This window comes from Oryzias melastigma, linkage group LG9 (genome assembly GCF_002922805.2).
Source record: "Oryzias melastigma strain HK-1 linkage group LG9, ASM292280v2, whole genome shotgun sequence".
NCBI lineage: Eukaryota > Metazoa > Chordata > Actinopteri > Beloniformes > Adrianichthyidae > Oryzias > Oryzias melastigma.
In genome coordinates, this window is record NC_050520.1 from 20,900,780 (window position 1) to 20,913,192 (window position 12,413).

The 12,413-nt window shown below is 35.7% G+C and overlaps 1 long non-coding RNA gene across 1 annotated transcript in view; it reads right to left on the reverse strand.

The window, feature by feature from the left end:
* Positions 1-6,256: 6,256 nt before the first annotated feature.
* The window catches only part of LOC112148885, a 33,058-nt gene continuing 26,901 nt past the window's right edge, over positions 6,257-12,413 (reverse strand). Inside the window, exons 4-5 of the long non-coding RNA XR_002919703.2 lie at positions 10,579-10,650; positions 6,257-8,169 (exon numbers count right to left, since the gene is read on the reverse strand). This is a non-coding gene — a long non-coding RNA (uncharacterized LOC112148885). The remainder of the gene's footprint in view (positions 8,170-10,578; positions 10,651-12,413) is intronic.

The window sequence follows — 12,413 nt, forward strand, 5'->3', positions numbered from 1 at the left end:
TGCGATATAGTCCAAGTTTCATCATCCATTTTTGTGATTCGGAAATATGAGACAATGAAAAAACTTAAAGATTTGTAAATCTGAAATTTAACTTAAGACCCAATAAACAATATTTGCCATATAATGAGCCACATTCAGAGCCTGACAGTCAGAGAACACGGTTGAAATTAGCCTGTCATACAATACAAACACTAAAGCAGTGCAGGAACACAAAAACATCAATTGGGTGCCGAATTCAAACCCAACTCCCCCTATACTTGTTTAACGTCTTGGTGTATACAGGGCGCAGGGTTCTGCTACAGGGCATGGTATAATTGAAAGGCCAGAGCACAATACTGCTTATTCAAACCAACCAGCAGGCAAAGAGGGCATGATAGGAAAACAAAGCTGCAGCCCCAGGAGTGGGCCAACCCGATGTTAGCAATGGCTGCTCAGACGGTCTCAGCCTCTGTGTTCTTACACTTGGCCTTGTGACTTGTGGGTTGACAAAACCGAATGCTGGAATGCAAAGATTTGTTTTTGACCGTTTCTAATAGTAAACGTTAAAACTCACATGTTTAAAAAAAAAAACTCTAACAATCTGTTTTATTTGCTTTTTATTATTTTGGATTTCATTTTTACTTATGTTATTATTTTACGCTTTAGATTTGTTTCAACCTTGATTTTTATATTAAAAAACACCTTTGCTTACTCTTCGGCTGTTGTGAGGTGGAACAAAAATAAAGTTTAATTTAAAAAAGTTGAACAGAGCTTTATGAAGAGATCATGTGGGAAGTATTAACACAACAGAATATATTTTTTTCCCTGTGAAAATAAGTTGCTAGGCTATTTTATGAATATGTATGTAGAATAATCTAACTCAAAAATAATATCTTTTCAAAATAATAATTTATATATTTAAAAAAATATATCTGTCATACCTACTGCACATCTGAGTTCAAAACCTCCACCTGTAACTGTTCAGAAAGGAATTAGAAAAGGAGGGAAGACAACAGAAATAAAAAATAGGTTAAATTAAACAAAGTAACGACAAAAGAGGAAAAAAAGGATACATAGAAAATGAAATAGTGGCCTGGTGGCTTCTGGGAAAGCTGACCACTGTCAACATTGTATAGTTCCCGATCAGTCACTCTTAACCGGACACACAGAGGAATGATATGTGTGCAAACACACGCACAACGCTCACACCGCATTGACTGTTCTCTGTCTTCAAGACAAAGAGGCAGCAAATCAAACAGAGTGTGACAGCAGCCTCTTATGGTGTGAAGTGATAAATACTACAAAAATGAATTTGACTATTTTTTACTAACATTTACTCGGTTTAGGAAGGGTTAATAATATTTTGTGGGTAAATTCTCCAAGTTGTACTGAGATGCGGAGGACTCGTCTTGCTCCATGCACTATAGCTGTTACTGCTCTCTAGAGCAAACTTAAGTCTGTTGATCTGCAGCAACAGTGAGCTCGTTCAGATGCACACCAAGAGTCTGAGCGTAAACCAAATTATTGATCATGCACTTTGAAATCCGTCATCAGATACATTGAATCCTAAATATATTTTCTAATTGTGAAAAATCTGATCATCACACATATTTTTTTTCAAAATATTCAGATTAATTTTAATATGTTTACTTGTTTAATTTATTTATTTTTCTAAATTTATAACTAGTAAAAAATGTACATGGGAAACAGAATTCATGTAGTCACAACATGAGTAGAAAACAATAGTGCTTACGTCATGAAAGTCAACCGTCATCTGCTTTTAATGTCATCAAAACAAACCAGCATGAAAACCTGTTTTGAAGACCTAGAAGTATGAGACAAAATCTTTTTTTTTTTTTTTAATCTCCAAAATCTTTACATGTTCGCAAACTGAAAAAATCAAATGTGACCTAAAAACATGCATAATGGGGTTCCAATGAATATTTGAATTAGATTTGATTATTGCAATTATCTGATTTGAGCCACTTGTGTCGTTCTTTATGCTGTTGGGCTCACTGGACAGGCTGAAATGAAAGAATATAAAACAAAAAGTCCATTCAAACTGAGATTCTTGAAGGATGAATCATCATGACTGCATCACAGTGATCAGACTTTTATGCACGCCATATTTTGAAGGAAGTGAATATTTTAGCTAACTTTGTGATATGTGATAATCTGCTGTATTTGCAGGCAGGAGAATCAAACTTTTGCACTTTGTGGTATTTCTGTATAGGAAACTTATGATTTGTATAAGTTTATGAGCAACATGAGATCAGAGACTCAAGTTCATCAAAGGGATGAACGCCTTGATATTGTTTAAAACAGGTTAAACATTTTTCCAACTGTTATAACAGGCTGGCATCTTGTTTTTAAGTGAACATGAAACTCCCCCATGCAATGACCTAACAATTATAAATACGTATACTAGAGTCATCACTGTTTACAGTTTTGTTGACCCTCAACACATTTAACAATTGTCTCATTTAATGTAAATGTTCAAATGCCAAATACACAGTTCTTCTCAATAGTACAGTTTTTTTATACAGTTTAGTTGATGTTGTAGTTATATGACTTACTAAACACTCACATGAAGAGAAATATTTAAGTGAGTGAGGTCTATTTAACTTAACTAATAATAAGTCTCAATTTAGAAAGATTAGATTTTAGAAAGATTGTTTTTAATGTTACTATTATAACACCAAGACGGTTGTTAAATCCCAGCTGGCTCCTTTTCTGTATGAACTGAGGAAGTCACTTGAGTGACGGGTGAAAAGTTTCAAGAGAGAAGACTTTAAGTCCAGATACCAAGGTTCAACTTCCAGACATCCTCACCTTGATGGATGTAAATGTTCATCAACTCTTCTGCACGTTCTCCTCCTACATGGGTGGATATTTTCCAGTCACTTTGCCTTCCCTCAAGAGTCCAAAAACATGTTTTGTTGTTGCATTGGTGACTTTATTACTTTCTTTAAGGAGTGAGTGTCTGTCTGTGTCTGGCTTTTGCAACGGTCTGGCGTGCTCGGCCTTTAGTCAAAAGCAGCTGGTATAGGCTCCAGCAACCCTATTGACCCTATACAGCAATTAGTGGAAATGGAAGATGAATGGTGGGGAATACTTGTCTTTTTATAACAGATCTTTTCTATGGCTGGTTGTTGTCTGCTGTCTTCCTCCCCTGCTTCTGATTCAGAGGTCAGTGTGGCAGACATGAGACTGGTAAGAAGTCACTTGAGTTTGACTGGGTTATGGGGTTAACCTTTTGCTAAGGTGTAATGTGTTGCTGCTTATGCTTCGTTATTGGAGATTTGATGGTCACACATTCTTTAAAAAAAATTTATCAGCCAGGAAAATTGTAAATATTTTTTTTTGCATCATTATTCTATTAAAAGACCCACTCTACTGAAAATTGGGCTTTTGGTATTTTTAAGATGTTCTTGTAGCATTTTTCTCTCAATGGGGGATACATATAAAATAATTTAACCTTAAAACTGTATTTCTGAGTATTTCTTTATTCAAATTGTGGTGAATTAGCAGTAAAAAAAGCTGTTTCAAAAACCTCTCAGTTGCGACGCAGCAACTGAAATGCCAAAGTCTCCTTGCTTTGTTCCTCTTACAGACAAATACGTCCATGTCTTCATTTCCCTCGTCTGAGCGGGCATCTGGCTCATAATTGTATGACTGGATGGCACAGAAATTGCTCGCCATTTTTGTTAGCGAGGGTTTGGGAGGGGCTGTAAGCTAGCGGGAGAGAATGTAAACTAAGGGATGATGGGATAACAGCTGATGTGTGGCAATACTCCCACCCACAACTCAGAAATGAATTTCTGATGCTGCTCTGCAGAAACTATATTCTAGAAAATGAAAGATCTCTTGATTTAGCCTATAAACACTGGGAACACTTTGACTTTAAGAATGGCCACATTAGATCACCCCTTCAGTTTATTGATGATGACTCAACATTTTGTTTTTTTATTGCAAATATATTAAAGGCTATTATTAACATTTTCATTTGTTCCCTGGTTTAAGTATTGACCTAAGACAGGATGGTAATCCACAAAACTCTTTATTCTGTATTCTATAACACTGACACCAGGGCAAATCTATGGTTTCCAGATCATCTAAGGAGAGAATTAAAGACAAGTACAAAAAGTAGTTTCAAAAACACCTCATTTTTCTCTCCGTGAAGCCTCCAAACTTGGAGCTCTGTTGTCTGTTGGGTTCATGGGGTGGATAGTACTAGTGAATCTTCTCCCAAGCAAAATAAGATAACGCATGGTTCTGCTATCTGTAGATAAAAGTGAAATACTGTGTCTTCTTGTGGAAAATAGAGGTGGGAGTCAAAGCAAGAGAACTAAAAAACAGACCTTAGAAATTGTGTTTGAAACTTTTTCTTGCCAGCACTTTACCAAGGTTATTTTTACAAGCCAAAAAAGGGGAACTGCTTCATAATAACAAAACAAAAAGTTTATCACCTGCTTGCACTGTGAGGTACCGTTTTGCTTCAGCCTTTTTTTAAGCTAGTCTTCCAAGGACAGTTAGAAATGAAATGATAAAATAAGCTTTAGCTTTGCAATAATCAAGAAAAATGTGTTTAGTTACAGAAACACATTAATATACTTTATAGAAAATAAAGCTGCAGATATATAACATCAAAACCAGAAATAACTAGAAAATCTGGATGAAAGCAGGGTCAAATCACAATTTGTAGTTGCTGATTTGATCTTATTAACAACATTTTAATAATTTTTTATCATACTAAATTAAAAAAAAAAATCTCACATTTTTAACTTGTCTATTCTGCAATTTAATTTACACTTAATTATTTTCCCCTCCCTGTTTTCTTAGATACATATTTGGAGGTGACAAATAATGTGCTGCATTTACATACTTCAAAGTAAAGTTTCATTACTCACTCATCACTAAGTAGGTAAAATCTGTTCTTTACATGTCAGTTTTACGGTTCTTTACAACAGATCCCCTGAGAGATCTGGGAACCATAACTTGGTTTTATACCCCAATCTAAAACATTTAAGCTGACGGAAAGATTGGGTCTCAGATATGGATTTGCTGGTCTGTCCCAAAGGTGGATTTGAAACCACAATCTCCCAGCAAACTCTCTACCTCTTTGCCACTAAGCTAGAACAATGAAAACAAAGGTTCATTGGGTTTATGAGTATTTTGTTGTTGTGAACATTTCACCCTGCATCTGTGTGCTCCCTCTGTTCCATTTTTTTCCCACAACCCTATGCTATCTGAAATGAACAGTCACTGTACACCGTTATTGCCTCAGTGTGTCCTCAAAAGGGTATCGTCACAGAGCCCTCACAGCTCTATCGGAGCAGATATATAGACATTATAGAAGGATGGAATAATAGACTTTCTGACCATTTCTTTTGGATGTGAACATTTATGACGCTTTATAACTTTTGCAAATCTGAATTTTTTTTTTTTAACATTTAAGCTCTGCCTATCTTTCATAGTGGCAGAAATGTACTATTTCTAGCAAAAATCTAAGGATCTTTGTGAAAGAAACAACTCATTATGTAGTTAGCATTAACTGTACATTAGAACTGGAGAGAATGAATGTACTGTATCATCACCCATAGAAAATGACTTTCTTCCAGTTCCAACAAAATGACGTCAATTCAGTCGTCATTTTTTTTTGTGTGTCATGTTGGAACCAGAAATTCAGTAAGCAGTGATTGGTCTGAGCCGGTCTGACTCAACATTTCAATGGCAGCTACTCTCGCCTACCAGGAGTTAGCTTGTTGAAAGCCCACATCCTTTCAACTGAAAGCGGGCTCTTGAGAATCCATCAACCAAACGCTTTGAATAATTGTTTGTTAGTTCATAACTTGACTCATTTTCACTACAAAAATAAAAACTAAAATAGAATAAGTAGAAAAAAGTGGAAGTAGTACGATCAAGAATGGTTAATCTGACAGTTATAATGACAGTAATGACTGTTTATATCTCAAGAGAACTACGTGGAATTTTCAAGCAGGTACTTCCTATTTGGAGCACCAGGAGGGAGGGGTCACTCATTCCAGTTCTCATGTACAGTCAATGGTAATTACACAATTAAAAAAATAGATTCAGAGTAAAGATATGCCAATCTGTATCTCTTTCAACCAAGATCAAAATATTAATTTTGAAGGAAAAGGGGATGACAGCAGGGCATAATAATAATAAAAAAAAACAACACTTTAATTGTTTTAGAAAATGTTAAAATAATCTGTATCTGCTGGTATCTGTATAGATACCAGATTTTTATTTTTTATTTTATTTTTTTAGGGAATTGACATTACTTTAGTTTAATTTAGTAAAAGACAAGCTCTTCTCACTAGCAGATGATGGCTTACTGAAACTATTTAAGGCACTTCTCTCTTTTTAACCCCTTACATTTTGCTTGGCTCAAAATTGACCAATTTTTTCACGTGAAAACATGAATTTTGACCCAAATACCCTATAATGATTAAATTCTGCTATATATTTTTTCCTTTAATCTTCCCTCTTCACTTTTAGTTGTTTATATATTATTAGAAAGCCTGTGTTTTTGTGTGCATGCTAATTTAAACATCCACTCAATGAATAACAATTCATTTCTTTGCGGTTATACAATATTAAGTATTTATCTCTGCAAATTTGTCTTGAAACCCCCTCTATGTGTCTATGTGTGTTTGAGGAATGCAACATCTCGACTTGCCAGATGAGGCAGGATTTTATCAAAGTGACTTGGAGCAAAGTGTGAGTGTTTCCAACACTCCCTGGACATTTTTGTTGGTGTTCCTTTATTTTGATAGTTACCTGTAGATATGAAACCGCTGGCTCAAGGGCATCCTTTGTTTTATCACAAAAGCCTCCAGCACTTGATGCAAACATCAGTGGACACTCCTGGAACACACACCACCTCACCTGTCACAGTGTAACAATCCCATCAGCGTTGTGCGGCAAACTTCAAGCGCAAAGATGTACTCAGACACAAACATCAGCTTGGATCGGAGTCCCATATGACCACCGATGTGTGAGTTTGGAAACCCGTGTGTGTGTGTGTGTGTGTGTCTTTCATGCCTGGCTGTGATCAGGTATTCTACACATGACATGATATGATGATACAGGCCCAATTAAGGGATGGGGCTGGGTGAAGGAAAGTGATGACAGGGCAAGCAGAAAACTATACTGTGATCTGACATCTGAGAGGAATAGAAACACAAGAGGGGGAGAAAGAGGAAGAGTGAAGTGGGAAGGATTCTGGGAGAAGAAATGGTAGGTGAGCTTGAAAGAAAGTTATTGAAAAAGAGGCTAAGAGTGAATCAGATACAGGAGACAAGAACAAAAAAGGGCATGTGGCAAATGAAAAAATAAAATTTATTAAAAACAAAAGCAGCTTGATAAATGAGTAAGGATTTAGTTGCATAATAATTAGTATGTAATTCACATTTGTGGGACTTGTATTAGAATTACAAAGCACTGTTCTTGATTTTTTTTTTTTTATCAAAACAGATTTGTTAATAGATATGTGTCAGAAGCACTTAAGTAGTACTTCATATAGGAAACAGAAGAATAGAGTTTAAAGCCTGTTTCCCCTGCTGCTGTCTAAACTTGTTTCCTCAGATATCGTTAGTGTGCCTGGATAAACTACAACTCTGTCGAGTGTTGTGGTTTTGATCGGGACACGTGCCGCTTTGATCACCTTGCCAGCTTTTATCAGTCTGCGTGCTCTTTTCACATTCAAATGGGACCCAATTATGTCAAACACACTTTTTTTTTCCACACCTGGTGTGCAGCAACTTTTTTTTTCACAGAAAAGACAAAATAATTCACACTTAAAATGTCATTTACATGAAAAAAACGTCTTTATTTAGCTGTGAAAAACAAGACAAATTAACTTAATGTTTGTTATACAACGCTTAAAGCATTAAATTGTTTTATTTTATTTATATTTTTCAACGTTATTTTTAAATCTGATAAATATATTTTCACAAAAAAATGACAGCAATCAGAATAATCTGTAAGGGTTGAAGGCACTATTTTCAGTTTGTTCAACAGCACGTTGATAGATTACGTTTGCAGAAATACAAAGTGGCTGTAGTAGTACTCCAGTGTGCACTTTGAAGAGCAAAAATGGAGATCTTGAAGCTCGTTTTGATGAAATTCTGGTCTCATTCTTCTTCATCCATCAATATCGGGGAGCTAAAATAGAAGAGAAAAGACAAGAGGGAAAAATGCTGATTATTTAAAGTGCGGGAAAATGAATCATAATATGTTTTACTGATCTGTTATATATAATGAAGTAAAAAAAGAGTTTCTTCATCCAGACAAGAAATGCACAAAATGTAAATTATAGGATGGAGGAGCGCAGGAAAGAATTTAAATAAAAATAACCCAGTGAGCTCCAAGTGTAACAGGCCTCAGCAATATCCGCTGACACTAGTCCCCTCATATCACACAGCACTTGAAATTTCCTCTTATTGTTCGCTCTCTACTTCTCACATGTATTGTCTTACATGATATGCTTAGAACCTGATAAGAAACTCAGCACAGGTTTTTGTGGCTGAGGACACAGACCTGGGAGTGTCTCAGGGTTACAACTATAAATGAAAAAGACTCAAACACTGCAAGATTTTTTAGAAGTTTCTCTGGCGTACAGTGATTCCCCAGAGGTTTTTTATCAGGTAATACCAAATACAGTCCATGCTGTGTCCATCAACGAATTTCTCTGATGTTTGGTTGGCAGTTTAGAGCTGTGCAGGGGGTCCCTGGGCCAATCACAGCAAGCCACAGTTCAAAAAAAGTAGTGAAGAGTTGGGTCAATTCAAGCACACTTTTCTATCTTCTCCCAGCACCATATTGGTACACACCGGCTGCCTGTCTAAATGTGACAGCTGATTGCAGTAAAGCCCACGTGTGCCTCCACACTCCTGATCTTCTCTGCTGACACTGCAGTTCAGTGAGCTAGTGTACCATCTGCGGCATGGAAAAAAAAATCTTTAGGTAACATCATTATTGCAACAAAACAGGCAGCAGCATCAAAAAAGCAGAGCAGACAAATATGTGAGAAACTGTAAAATGTTTTTTCTTTATTATTATAAGTTCTAAAGAGGCTAAGTGCTTGTGTTTACAGCATATTTATTGACTATAAAGGTTTTAAGACAAGGGGACAAAACCAATAGTTTAAGTCTAATTTAAAAAAATACATTATTTAATGTCTAATTATATTTTGAATTCAAATTAATAAACAACAGTAAAACAAATGATGGCATTATTTTAAAAAAATCTAATTATTCACAACAAATATTCCACAGTTCCAGTTCCACAGCTTTGACTTATCAAATTTACCTTTACAAGCTAAATACACTGGTTTAACAATAAAAAATGAAAGTGTTTCAGAAAGTTCTTCCCCTCAATGTAATATTTCAAGATTGCCATTATATTTTTCTTTTTCAGCAATTAATCCCAAACAAAATCCATAGTTTTAAGTTTGGAATAATGTACCACATGGTTTGAATTTTTGCATCTCATTTTTATCTGTGGAGATAAATGAGATAGTTTGCACATACAGTATGAATGAAGCCCAGGATGGAAATGCTTATTTTTAAAATGTATATCAATTTTCCGGTTCAAAACTCTTTTAATTATATCTTAAATGTACATTTCTTTCTCAAAAAAAAGTTAAATTGCTTAAGCATAAAATATGTATATATTATTTTAAAAAAAAATAGATAAATAGATAAGTATTTTAAAACTCCTTCTCCATAAAGAGATAATTTCATGTATGGGAGTCCCCTTAGCGACATAAATAAAAGGCTAGTCCTGCCCAAAAAACAACGTTAAGAAGCTAAATATCTGCCTGCCTTTGCAAACCATTAAAAAGTACTTAGATACTTCAACTTTACAGTTGAAGGAATGCAATGCTTCTGTTTTTTTACACAATAAGACATGTAATTTAGAAAAAAAAAACATAAAAAGGGATTTGATACAGATTTACTCAGGTAAAAAAAAGCAAAATAAATGACACTGTCTTGCAGTGTTAAAGTGTGTTTTCAGACAGCTCTAACAAAACCAAGGATTACAGTAGTGCATGTGCACCATTTTTTTCTGCATCAACACACACATGCATATTCCCAACATTCTGTCTCTATTTCTTTTTTTTTTTCCTCTGACGATGCTTCTGAAGCTCAGGCAGACATATTGTTTTTCATCTGTCAGTACAGATGGAAACAGGCATGATCAAAACACACTACAATGGCTTTGTGAGCACCAAGGAGGCTGCTTGTATTGTATGCTTGAAGCACTGCATTATCTCTAAGTGTCTAGAATCCCGAGTACAGTAAATAATGAATGCTCCTCTTCCTTTTCAAAATCTCCTCCACTTTGGGGACCAGTCAGGGTTTACCTGTTTAACTGTCCTCGTCTTTGTCTCTGGAGAAATGGTTAGCACCATGGGATGTGGCTCAGTTGTATTCATTGAGACAACATATCTCACCGTTTCTCTTTTTAGAAAAGGGCTCTTTTGACACTTTTTTATGTAGTTTTCTATATAAAAATATATATAAAAAAATCAGGTATTTTTAAAAGCTTCAAATAAAAAATTCAACCTACCTTTAATTTATGCTGACCATCAATGACATCTTCAGTATGGAGTGTCTCGTCATTTATAGGTCTTCATCCAACCTGAAAATACACACATAAATAGTAATGTAAACACTAACTGTACAGGCCTCCTCAAAATACACAAAGTGCCACTTGCTCCTTATGCTAAAGTATTTAATACAGTTTTATTGAAACAACACATACAATAAGAATTGACTCTATTGTACCAGAGTATAACTGGGTCTTTAAGGTCTCCCGCGTCTGTTTTTTTCTAAGCTTACAACGAAAGAGTTTCAGCTATTGTGAATTATTTACTTGATTCAGCATTCGGTCCTTTAACCCTGCAGAGGAAGCACTGGCAATTGGGATTAAAAATAAACTCCTGCAACATCCTAGTTTGACTTTACATCCATGTCAGCACTTGTGAGCACAGATGCATGTGTGCACGCATGCATGTGTGCAATCAGAGGGGTGGGTTTAAAATATGAAACAGTGTGCAGCTCATTTAAGCACCAAACTGTCTTTTCTGTTTTGTTGGGACAGAGGAGTTTATTAGATAACTAGAATTCAGATGAACTCAAAAAGGGATTTTAATACAGAATCATCAGAAAATGTTAGAGTAATATATATATATATATATATATATATATATATATATATATATATATATATTGTTAAAAACTGACTGGGACTTTCACTGAAACTCAGTGAAATTAAAATAATTCTACGCAAGCATTAACACACACACACAGCTCCATCAACTTTCCTTGTCCATGTTACCATGGTATATCCTTGCATGCAGCAAGGTTGTCATGGATACACCCAGACACATCCGCCATCCCAGGAGCGGGGGGATGCTGAGCGCTTCAGAGGGGCTGGCGCCGAAGCTTTCCCCCCACTTACTCCAAATCCTCAGTCCCCTTTCTCTGTACCCCTTCCCCCAAAACGAATCCTTGTCCCTTATTCTCTGAAAAACAGCACAGCCTTAAAAAAAAGAAAAAAAAGAAAAGGCTCTCCTCCCTTCAGTTCAGCAGGTCTGTAAACACACAACAGATGCCATCTTGCACCATACTGCATTTCCTTTTTTTTTTAATAGATTGTAATGCAACTAATGCATTGTGGGACGGTAATGCTGAAATGAAACTAAAAAAGAATAATGCTTTAACTTTGGCTGAAAGAAGGCCAAATAGATGATAAATCAGAAAATGATTAGTTTGTATGATTATAAGAAGTAAGGTTGATCTATAAGTTGCAATTTTCATTAGCTATTATCAATGATTCAACATGCTTTAAAGGTAAACGGTCAATTCTTGCAAATTTGCCCCATGGAGTCACATTTATACTCACATGCACTCTATCCAATAACTTTCTTGGCCTGCGCCCAACCCTACCAAGGTGAATATAGACTTGTAAACCTGCACAATAATATCTATAGTCTCCAAAGGTAAAACACCAATCAAGCTATTTTATTTCAAGGTGAAAGCCAGACATTCCTTTGATTTACAGAACAAATCTTTCATTATTTCTCTACAAACGTCTGTTTTACTGTATTAAAAAAATATATAGATGCTATAAAAAGGCACATCAAATCGGCAATAGGGAAGGAAGGGGTTAATCTTCTATGACATGCCCTCTTCCATTCCCACTCTCTTTACCCTCCCTTTTATATTCTTTCTATGGCAGTGCTCGCTGCCTGCACATATGCTGAGAAAAATAATCCCCTTTGATTGGAAGGCTAATTTGAAGTGTCAATAATTCTTATGCAAATGAAGGTACAGTTTCGCACGTCTGGAATGGGCTGGGGGTTGGCGGGGGGTGCGGCAAAGATGTGTTCGTGTGTGAAC